We start from the raw sequence: 10,581 nt of genomic DNA, 5'->3' as shown, positions 1-10,581 counted from the left end.
AAGCATGCACTGCACTAAACTCAGCTGACACAACAGAAAATTCACATGCAACTTTAGACCTGGGGGACAAATTACTCTGGCACCGGCCAGGCAGGGACTGTGCAGGAAGGCGAGCAGCAAATCAATACAGTTTTATAGACCCGAATCATGCCTAAATGTTCCTTCTTAGCTCTGCTACTTTCATTCATCTTTCTGTCTTATGGCTTTTCAGGAGAGGAGAGAAGCGACAATCACATATATTCAGACCGCCGTGATGGAGATGATTATGGTTTCCCTCTCCATTAGTTGATGTGAGGTCTCTGTTGGATCTGGTTTTATAGTTGGTACAAGTCCATTCCATGTTGTTCAATTCAGGTTCAGGTTTCAAATGTAAAAGGTAAAAAGTGCCTGATGCAAAGTTTGTGCAACAGGACTGTGTTTTGGATTCCAGCTAAACAAAACTCATGGCTGCCATCTACGGGCACAACTGATAACTGATAAGAGTTTTGAGCAGCAACACCATTTCCCCTGTATTCTCCATCCTGCCCAAGACATGGTAAATGGACTGCACTTACACAGCACTTTTTCAATCTTAGTAGGAGAAAGAGATTTGCAATTTGGTTCTCATTCTGCCATGAAAGGTGCTAGCCTGGATACAGGGGGCAATTTGGGGCTCAGTATCTTGCTCAAGGACACTTTGACATGTGGACAGGAGGAGTACCACCTTTACCACCTGCAACATTAAAGTGATACTTACACATTAATGGATCAATAATTATAATCCAATTACATGATCTACATTATTGTGAAATTGGTGCATAATGAGTACTTTTACTTTTGGTACTTAAAGTACATTTTGCTGCTAATACTTTTGTACTTCTACTCCAGTAAAAATTTTAATGCAGGACTTTTACTTGGAACAGAGCATTTCTAAACTGCCGTATTGGTACTTTTACTTAAGTAAAAGATCTGAGTACTGTTTCCTCCAGCCACAGCTGCCACATGCATCTACAGTATATTCTGAAGGGCAGTCTCACCTTGACTTTTTACCTCTCTCTAGAGGTTTTATTATTAACCCTAAATCAACCAAGCATGCAATATGTATATTTAAAAGTGCTTGTTTATGATAGGTGAGTTGCAGCCTACTAACCAGTGTGAGCAGTCATGAAACACACACACTCACACACACACACACACACACACACACACACACACAGATCAAGGCCCTCAGAAATCCCTGTGGCGCCTCTTGTGTACGCAATGACCGCTCAACCAGTGCATTCCTGCAGCACACTGTACTGTAGGTCTGTCCATGTTAACACAAGTTTCAACACAATGACAACAGAATGTAAAGGGGCATTCCCACCTTTTTAGCCTCTAACAGGAGCAATCAGATAAATAAAATCAAAAGACACTTCAGTCAGGAGGTGTCTTCAGCGTCCCAGAGTGACCGCTCTCTCTGCCTCTGCCAGTAACACACAGCCTGACCTTCCTTTTACCTACACTGAGTCAGCACTTGCTACTCAATGTTAAGTGATTATGCCGCTGGGTGGGTGTGAGAGGCATTTGTCAAGGATCAGTCCAACATCCTCTTAACCACATTTTAAAAGCCTGGGGCCATAAATCCCAAATATCTGGACTCACTGATCAGAGGCTAATTGATTCCTTTAATGGGAAAAAGTTCATGAGGAGCAATGAGTTTTGCCCAATTGTGGAGCATAAAGTCCCTTTTAATAGTGTATCATTAGATTAATACATGTTTTTCATGCTATAAGTATTTTCTTTTTTTTTTTTTGCAGTTTTGCTGTCAAAACTCAACTTTAAAGTAGATAGGGTAGATCTTCCATCAACACATTCCTTTAATTAAGAAAACGTAGCTGTTTTAAACTCAGTTTTAAGGAAAAAGAAGCTAAGTTAACCATCAAATAGAGTAAAAAAGTAAAAACAAAAATTTTGATGACCAGAAACATTAGATGGATTCACCTTAATTCTGTCTTGAATGGAAGAATAAGACATGTAATATATGTTTTGAAATAAAGTAAGTAAATGTCACTAAAAACAAGTTTTGGTATCCCATCAGAAATAAGTGGGAGTAAGATTACAGCCACTCAAACCTTACATGAAATCATGCTCCTCAGTTAAACACACTATTTGATGTGGTCTAATACATTACACCTTCAGTTTACTTTACAAGACCCTCTGTTCCTGCCTATAATTAGATTTGGTTCATGTCAGGATGAGAGGGTCATGAGCTCTGCATGTGAGTTGCTGAGCTCAACTCAGCAACTCACATGCAGAGTGAATATGTGATACAGAAGGTAAGGTTAATATATGACAGTCGGGTTACAGTGACTCAGGCCGCAGTGAATGAAACAGATCTGCATTAAGGAAACTGAAGTCATCAATAGGTTTCACATTTTCTGTATTGTGTGGCAGCATGGCAGCATTGAATTTTGAGACAGTCTGTCACTGCTGCACAGATTCAAATAGGAATTCAAGTTGAGTTTTATTTTTAGGGATGAAAAGTTATATACATATACAGTTATATATATAAAGTTATATTATACTATTCATGTATAACTTCTTCAAAATGAGGAAAACAATAAGTTCTTTAGCCACGTTAGCGGCATCGCTGTGGGGATTGGTCCACCAGTCTGAAATATCTCAGCAAGCATTGGACGGATGAGCATGAAATTTTATACAGACATTCATGGTCCCCAGATGATGAAGCCTACTGACTTGATGCCCTGACTTTTCCTCTAGCGCCACCATGAGGTTCACATTATGGTTGTGAAATGTCTCAACAACTACTGGATATATTGGTATGAAATTTGGTACAGCTATCCATGGTCCCTTCAGGATGAATTGCAGTAACCTTGGTGATACCTTAGCTTTTAATGTGGCTCCATCACCAGGTCAAAGTTTGAATTTGTCCAGTACTTTGGTTTATGACCAGGTACCTGCAAAACTTCCCATAATCCTCAGCTGCACTTTCTGTTTAATGCTAATTAACAAATGTCAGCATGCTAACATGATAAACTAAAATGGTGAACATGATAAACATCAGCATGCTGGCATTGTCACTGTGAGCATGTTAGCATGCTCATGTTAGCATGTTGCTCATAGTTCCACTGTGCCTTAGTACAACCTCACAGAGCTGCTAGCGTGGATGTAAACTCTTAGTGTTGTTAGTAAATGTTACTTAAACATTAGCAAATAGTGCATTTGTTACACACATTTAGTTCTCTAGTGAGTAGCCTATTGACAGCAGCAGCAGGACAGTGTATGTGGGAATGACTCAAAATAAACTAAAGCGTCCATGTTAATCATATTGAAGGAAGATGTCACCCAGTAGGCCTACAACAGTGTGGCTCACTGATGTGTTTTTAATAGTTTTTGGACAATACTAGGGGTCTATGACACAGAGGAACAAGATATATGGCTTTCACTTTTTATCATAACAATGCATCAAATGACAATGTAAAAGAGGTCACTTGTACTGTAGCAATGAACTTACAGAGTATTATCACCTGAATCTGCAGCTCCCCTCGGCTTTACGTAGTTTTAAAGTGAGTTTCAGCTCATTATTTTGCTGTTCGACTTTACTGCAACTTTACTGTTTTGGCTCACTCTCACCGCTCTCGTAGTGTCGTTTCCAGCAGCAGCAGCAGGCAGCTGTTTTCAGCAAAAAAGCTCTAAAAACCCACTGTACACCACCTGCCCAGGTGGCCAGAAACACTACTCCAAATGAATAATACTGTTGCTCCGTAACTGCTGGATGTGTACATATGCGACTGTTTGCTAACAAGTTCGTCATAAAAATTATGTGTTCACAGCTTGCTTTCGCTGCACCCAAATGGCCAAACAAAATCAGTTATCGTAGGTTTACAAATGGGTATCACAAATTGCACTTATGTATACAGTGGCTGCTCCAAAATGAGGAAAACAAAGTTTTTTTTCCGTCAAAAGCTCACTGAGTGATAAGTGATAATTTGCTCTGACTAGCAATCATTATCCAGTCGGGTCAGTATTCATCTTTACAAAACAGTGTGCAAGACAGTAGAAGACAGTGCAGAAGCCACTTGTTTGTTTTAAAAGCTGACCAAAACCAACTGTGAGATAATGTCTAAACCCAGAGACACACTTTCCTCACACAGCTGCAACTCCTTTGCCAATGTAAACACAGCCTGACCAGACTGCAGTGACCTCTGTCCCTGCTGGTGTCTTGGTGTGGTTGGGATGCACTCCCTCATTATAACACATATGACTCTCTCACACTATATAATTACTGACTCTCTCCTGGCAAATAGCTGTTTAATGACATCTCAAATTTTGGATGAAAAAAGAGAAAAGAGGTCTAAACGTCTATTTTGAGATTTACATTCCACTTAATAATGTTGAGGGGGGTTTGGACATTTTTGTGAGTAAAGTTGGTCTGACTGGAGCCAGACGCAGGGGCCAGACAGTTTTATTGCATTGTGGGATTACTAGCTGGCTGAAATGAAAGTGTATCGTCACGGCTACCAGAACCCTGATCCTCACGGCTGCTGAGGGGCCAATGCATGACCTCTAAAGGTAACACAGCCTGGGGAGATTCTTATACAAGGACAAACAGGTACTTCGGCCAAAATAAAAATGCCCCGTGACATTTGTTCTGATATTACTACAGGAGACACTTGGATATTCAACTAATTAGGAAAGAAAAGATCCCTGACTGTGCAGAGTGATGATGTGAAGTTCAAATCAGGTGAGATTTTGTTTAATTGCAATAAAACCTTTCTCATAAAACAGTTCTAATAATAAATAATAATAACAAATACACAAAATGCCAAAACAAATAGCACAGGAGATTTTAGATTTATTTAACCAGGGCGTCTCTTGAGATAGTTTATCTGTTTTACAAGAGAGACATGGCCAAAATGGCAGGCAGCATGGCGAAGTTAACACACATGTCACACACAAAAAGAAAAAGAGGAGCTGGATTATTTAAAACAGTAACATTACTCATTAAACATTTTTTGAATTTTGTTTAAATGCCTGATATGCAGCAGTGATTGAATTACTTAAGTATAAGGACCACACTGTAAAAATACTCCATTACAACGTCCACGCTGAAAATGGTAATAGCAAAATGTACTTAAAATATCAAAAGTAAAAGCACTCAATGCAGAAAAATGGCCATTCTGAGTGTCTATTCTATATGAAATTATTGGATAATTATTACTGTTGACTGACTGTTGTAGTTGGTGGAGGTGGAGCTAATTTTAATCTGCTTTATATACTATGGGGTAGTTTAAACTAATATGATGGAGCATATTCTATGAACAGATCATACATTTTGTATGTAAAATCTTACTTTGTAAAGTAACTATAGTTGTCAATAAATGTAAAATAAATAAATAAAAAGAGTACAATATTTCTCTCTCAAATGTAGTGGAGTAGAAGTATACAGTAGCATAAAATGGAAAGTACAAGTACCTTTACCAAACATTGATGATATGGAGGCAGAGTTTCCAAATGAAGTTCAATCTATCATTCGTTCTAGATAATCTATCATAGCTATTGGAAACAAAATATATTTAAAAAGAATTTACAGAAGTAGACAAGAATGGCTTCAAAGATGAAATGGTACACATGAATCTTCCTTTGTATTTTTAGTGAGGTCCTTCCAGTTAACACATATAAATTACAGTGAAGAGTTTATTATCTAACATAGAGATGAATGCTGGACAAGATCATGTCTGTGCAGTAGCAGGGTCATAGCCAGGATTAGATATACTGAGGTCATGAGCCCAAGTCCTCCCAACACATACCAGACCCCCCAGATATTTTGAAAAACTCTAAAAAAAAAAAAAGAAAACCTCTAAAAAGAACTCTAAAATGTTTTAATTAGTTTAACTTGTCATATTGTATTTATTCAATTAATTGTTTCATTATATTATCTGTAAATACTTTAGTTACATTTAGACCCAATATGGTCTGCATGTCACAGCCTTTTCCACACTGCTAGGAATACAATGCTGTTGAGGAAATTCTGAATCCTATTTATTTTTTGATTGACCTACAAATAGTCAAAATATTAATTAATAAATACTCTAAAAATACTAGAACTCATTGTGTTATTTATTTATTTTAATTGTAGCATGTAATTACCTCAGTTGCTAAAACCTCCAAATTCCTAGAAAAATACAGAGGACATATTCAGCTCAGTGTCATCAGTGGTCAGTACATACAGGGTGTCATTGTCATCTGAAAGAGATACATTGTTGACTGACCAAGATTTTGTTTTCTTGCTGACAAAAGGAAAGCATTTCTTAGAATGATAATATAAACCTAAATTGGATTTTAGCTTTTGCATGAAGAGACTTTGTCTTATGTTCTTATTCAGTTCCATCAAGTGTTTGATGAGTAATGTTACCTACCTTTTGTATGGGTGTGATTCCTAGAGAAGGTTACAGACCTCAATTTTGAGCAGAAAGTTCATTTTAATTGGAAAAATGATAACTGAATTCTGTCTGAAGTTGGTAATAGTTTGGTTTATGAAGGTGACGACTGTATAGATAAATGTATCATCTGCATAGAAATTAATCTTTGCTGAGTCTGGTACTATTGTAAAACCTTGTGGTACACATTTTGTGATGTTTTTATGACTTTGAATGTAGTTGTCAACATAACACTTTGCATTCTGTCTGAAAGATAATACCAATTTGGATTGCTGACTGTAACTAAATGTGATATTTTCTACCTGTGAAGTGAAGCTGAAGGAGTAAAGGCACATCTGAAGCCTGACATCTCAGTAGGACGTAAAGGTCAAAGGTCAGCATGTATATCCTTATTCTCACTCACACCATCACACCTTCTAACTAATGTAACTGGAGCTTCTCACCGCTTCTGGTCCTTTTCCAAGTAACCGACCCCTGAACAGCAGGCATTAACATGTGATTGGTCAGCGGGGAGTAACCTGGGATCATTACTGCCAATAAATGCGAGTGTGCATGAAGGTTCAATGTGACAGGAGGGGTAAAAGGAAGGAAAAAAGTGTAATGTGTTGGAAATCCATCTCATCCCGACACCGAGTGGAGAACAGAATGAGGCCTTAGCTGCTTTTATCTAACAATTCAAAAATTAAACTTAATCAACCTTTATTTTCCCTCCGGCTGGCAGAGACAGTGGAAATGTTCTGTTTTGTCTTCAGTTTTCAGTCTTCTCTCCTTCCTCTGAAGCCGCGGGGGCAGCAGCCTCCAACTCCTGACCGTCGCAGCATGAGCGCAGCACTGGCCAGTGTTAAATCTCAGTAATTAAGACTTCACGCTGTTCGACTTTAAAGGCTCCTAAATAGGCCTGCCGCAGCCACCCAACCCTCCTTGTTGAAAGTAATTTATTCGATTTGACATGAGCTGTGCTTCACCTCATCCTCGCCTCTCCTGCAACACACGCCTGTGTTGTGGTGGAACAATGGAGTTCCTCTCCTCCTTTTGTCTCTATTTGCTTTTGTCATCCCTGCTTCGATATATGATCGTGGCTGTGTTTAATTAAGTCAGAAGTGCCTCAGTTTTAGACGAGGGCATAGATGATTAGGAAGTCAAGTGGTCAATCAGGAAACTATTGTAAGAAGAGAAAACAAGTCCAGGACAAAGAGAGGGAACAGTTGATAATTACTGTTCTTTTTTCCTTCTGTACTGAGAGAACGATTGTTGTTTTTCAGTCCATTATACACTATTAGTTCAGTTTGATTTGGTTGTGTGATTAATTATAATCAATTAAAAGAGTAATGTCTTCATCCCAAACAACAGATTTATTGAAATATATTGTCAGGTCAACATGTATATATCAAGGCTGTGGGGCCTCAGTGCAAAACTAAGCTGTGGGTCCCTATTGACCCACTGTTTCTCCCACTCTCTGTGCCTTGTGTATGTATCAGTTAGTGATTTGTTTGTGGAAACTTGATAAAACACAAATATATTTAGGAATATGCCTTACAGAGGTCAAAAATGCAACCGCAAGGGGGCACAAGCCAGTGTCTTCTTGTGCCAGTCCCAAGTCTGGATAAATGCAGAGGGTTGTGTCAGGAAGGGCATCCGACGTAAAACACATGCCAAATTAAAAATGCAAATCATGACAATGACTTCCTTACAGAGGTCAAAACACTTGTGGTATTAAGAACAACTTCATTGTGAGACCAATGTGTTTCTGCTTGTGGCCATACTCATTACAAAGAACATTTAAACAAGATGGGTATGGAACAGAAAAATTATAAAAAGTAATATATATATATATATATAATTTCTGTTTACATTGTGGTTTTCATGGTGCAGGAAGTGTTAATAAATAAGAAATTTATCAAATTACCACAAACACCACAAGGTGAACCTGGAGCCTTCGGACCCCTTGAGGGTCTGGGGCCCTGGTGCAGTTGCCACCTGGCTCTTTAATGACAGGTATAGAAAACCATCAAACCCATCCAGGGTGATAAACATCTAAAAACAATTAACAATTCAAGTTGTTTACAATGAAAACTCAATCAGAAGCACATTCATCTTAAAGGAGGGCAAAGACAATAATACATCAAATACACCAAATATATGAAACATATCTCAACTAAATAAAAAATGAAATACAGTTGTAAGCTACATGAAAGGAAACATTAAAATGTTGCATGTGGCAGAAATGTAGATGTAAAAACTACATTCAACAACTTTACCTTTAAATTGCACATCAAGTGGTCTAAACCAAGAATATTCATGATTTAGATTGATTTATGTTGTCTTCTTATTGTTAGCTTTCCATAACATAACATACATTTATTATGTAAGTATATCTTAACAGAGAAATATGATGGATATGTGTGGAGATTTTCGGATTATAAATGCATTCTTACAGTGTTTTTTGTCATGTAAAACATATGCATTTTTCCTTTCATGTAGCGTTCCACGGTAAATGAGAGAGGAAGCACTTTAAAATGTGTTATCTCAGTGGGAAAATGACAAATATCACAACAACAAAATGGAAACAAAATGATAGCATGCTTTAAGAAAAAACATTGACAAAAGATGTAAGAGGAGTCTGTGATTAAAAAGAGAAAAAAAGAAAAGAAATGTGTTCCTAAAAAACCCTAGACACAATGAAAATATCAAAGACAAAGTGGGCTAAAATGACAATATTAATCATGAAATTAACAAGGTTGTACTCATAATGATGTAGGTCTCTATCTGCTTTAGATACGTGAATGCTCTGTCTGCCCCTGCAGTAAATCAGAGCTATAAATCAGATATGGTGTAAGGCCGCGCTGATGTTGTTTTAACAAAAAAACACATGTCCTGACTGTAGGCCTGAGACCTGGTGATACATCATCCAGCCGAACAGCTGAGTGTGACAGGCTCATCTGTCCCAGTCAGGAGAGGTCTCCCTGATAGATAAAGGACTGAAGAAGAAAGGCTGGAAAATAAAGGCAGCAAACACAAATCAGAGCTAAACAGATGTTAAAACATATTAAAACCCAAACTAGCTGACTGATTCATAATAAGCTGAGCTTGTGGGGGCTTGATGTTAGGTGAGGTTTTATGACCACTCATCTGCTCCAAGGGCTTGGAACTAACAACAGCCTCCGGTGGTGGTCTGCTGTGCTGCTGAGCTCTGACGCTGAGGCGGGGAAGCAGTCACATGACGAGCGCCGTCACGTGCATAGATGCGCACAGTTGGTGGTGGAGAGTGAACGGCCGGTCCGGCTGTCAGACTGCATCCACACGACCAGGTCCAACTGTTCACAGGAAGCATGCAGAGGGAGGGCTGGGTGTCTGGTCTGTCAGGGAACAGGGCCTTGTAGTAGTTGCAGACTGACAGACACAGGCAGGTGAAGGAAACAGAGCTTTAACACTAAAAATAACAACAGCGGGAGCAGACAGACAGACAGACGTCCCTGAAAGTGATAGATGGTGAAATTCTTATGTCAATTTGAAGTCTTTTTTTAGCAGCGTGGGCTCTAGAGATTGTTATGTCGGTAGGTCCACCACTTTAGTTCAGACTGAAATATCTCAACAACTATTGGATGGATTGCCATGAAATTCTGTGTAGACATTCATGTTCTCCAGAAGATGAGCCCTACTGACTTTGGTGATCCCCGGACTTGTCCTCTAGTGCCACCAGCAGGTTGATGTGTTTAGTTCAGAGTGAAATATCTGGGCAACTGTGGGATGATGACATTTATGCTTCCCCATTTATGCTTCCCCCCAGGATGTTGGTGGAGCAGGTCTCTGTAAAGTTGTGGGCACAACAGTCTCAGATATCCCGTTCCTTGGCCAGCCTGAGTCCCATTTCGTCCAGACCGGACATTAGCCAGAGGACGACTTAAGTCCAAACTGGGCCAGCTTGGCTCCTATCCCGGCTCTTCGTCTCGTCCCAGGGCAATCACACAACACCCGCCGTGGTGTCTGGTGCAATCTGGCTGGATTGTCTCAAGGTCAGTTGTTCTTTAATCCAAACCCCGGCTTCCTTTTCCGATGACTAGAGGAGTTTGAAGGAGCTAGCCTACAGGCCGCAGCATCATAGTCACCATAGTCAAAATCTCCTGATCCAGGCGATTTGAACAATTTTGGCTTAGCCCTT

The sequence above is a fragment of the Siniperca chuatsi genome, linkage group LG7, assembly GCF_020085105.1.
Source record: "Siniperca chuatsi isolate FFG_IHB_CAS linkage group LG7, ASM2008510v1, whole genome shotgun sequence".
NCBI classification, from domain to species: domain Eukaryota; kingdom Metazoa; phylum Chordata; class Actinopteri; order Centrarchiformes; family Sinipercidae; genus Siniperca; species Siniperca chuatsi.
This window is presented reverse-complemented; position numbering follows the sequence as displayed.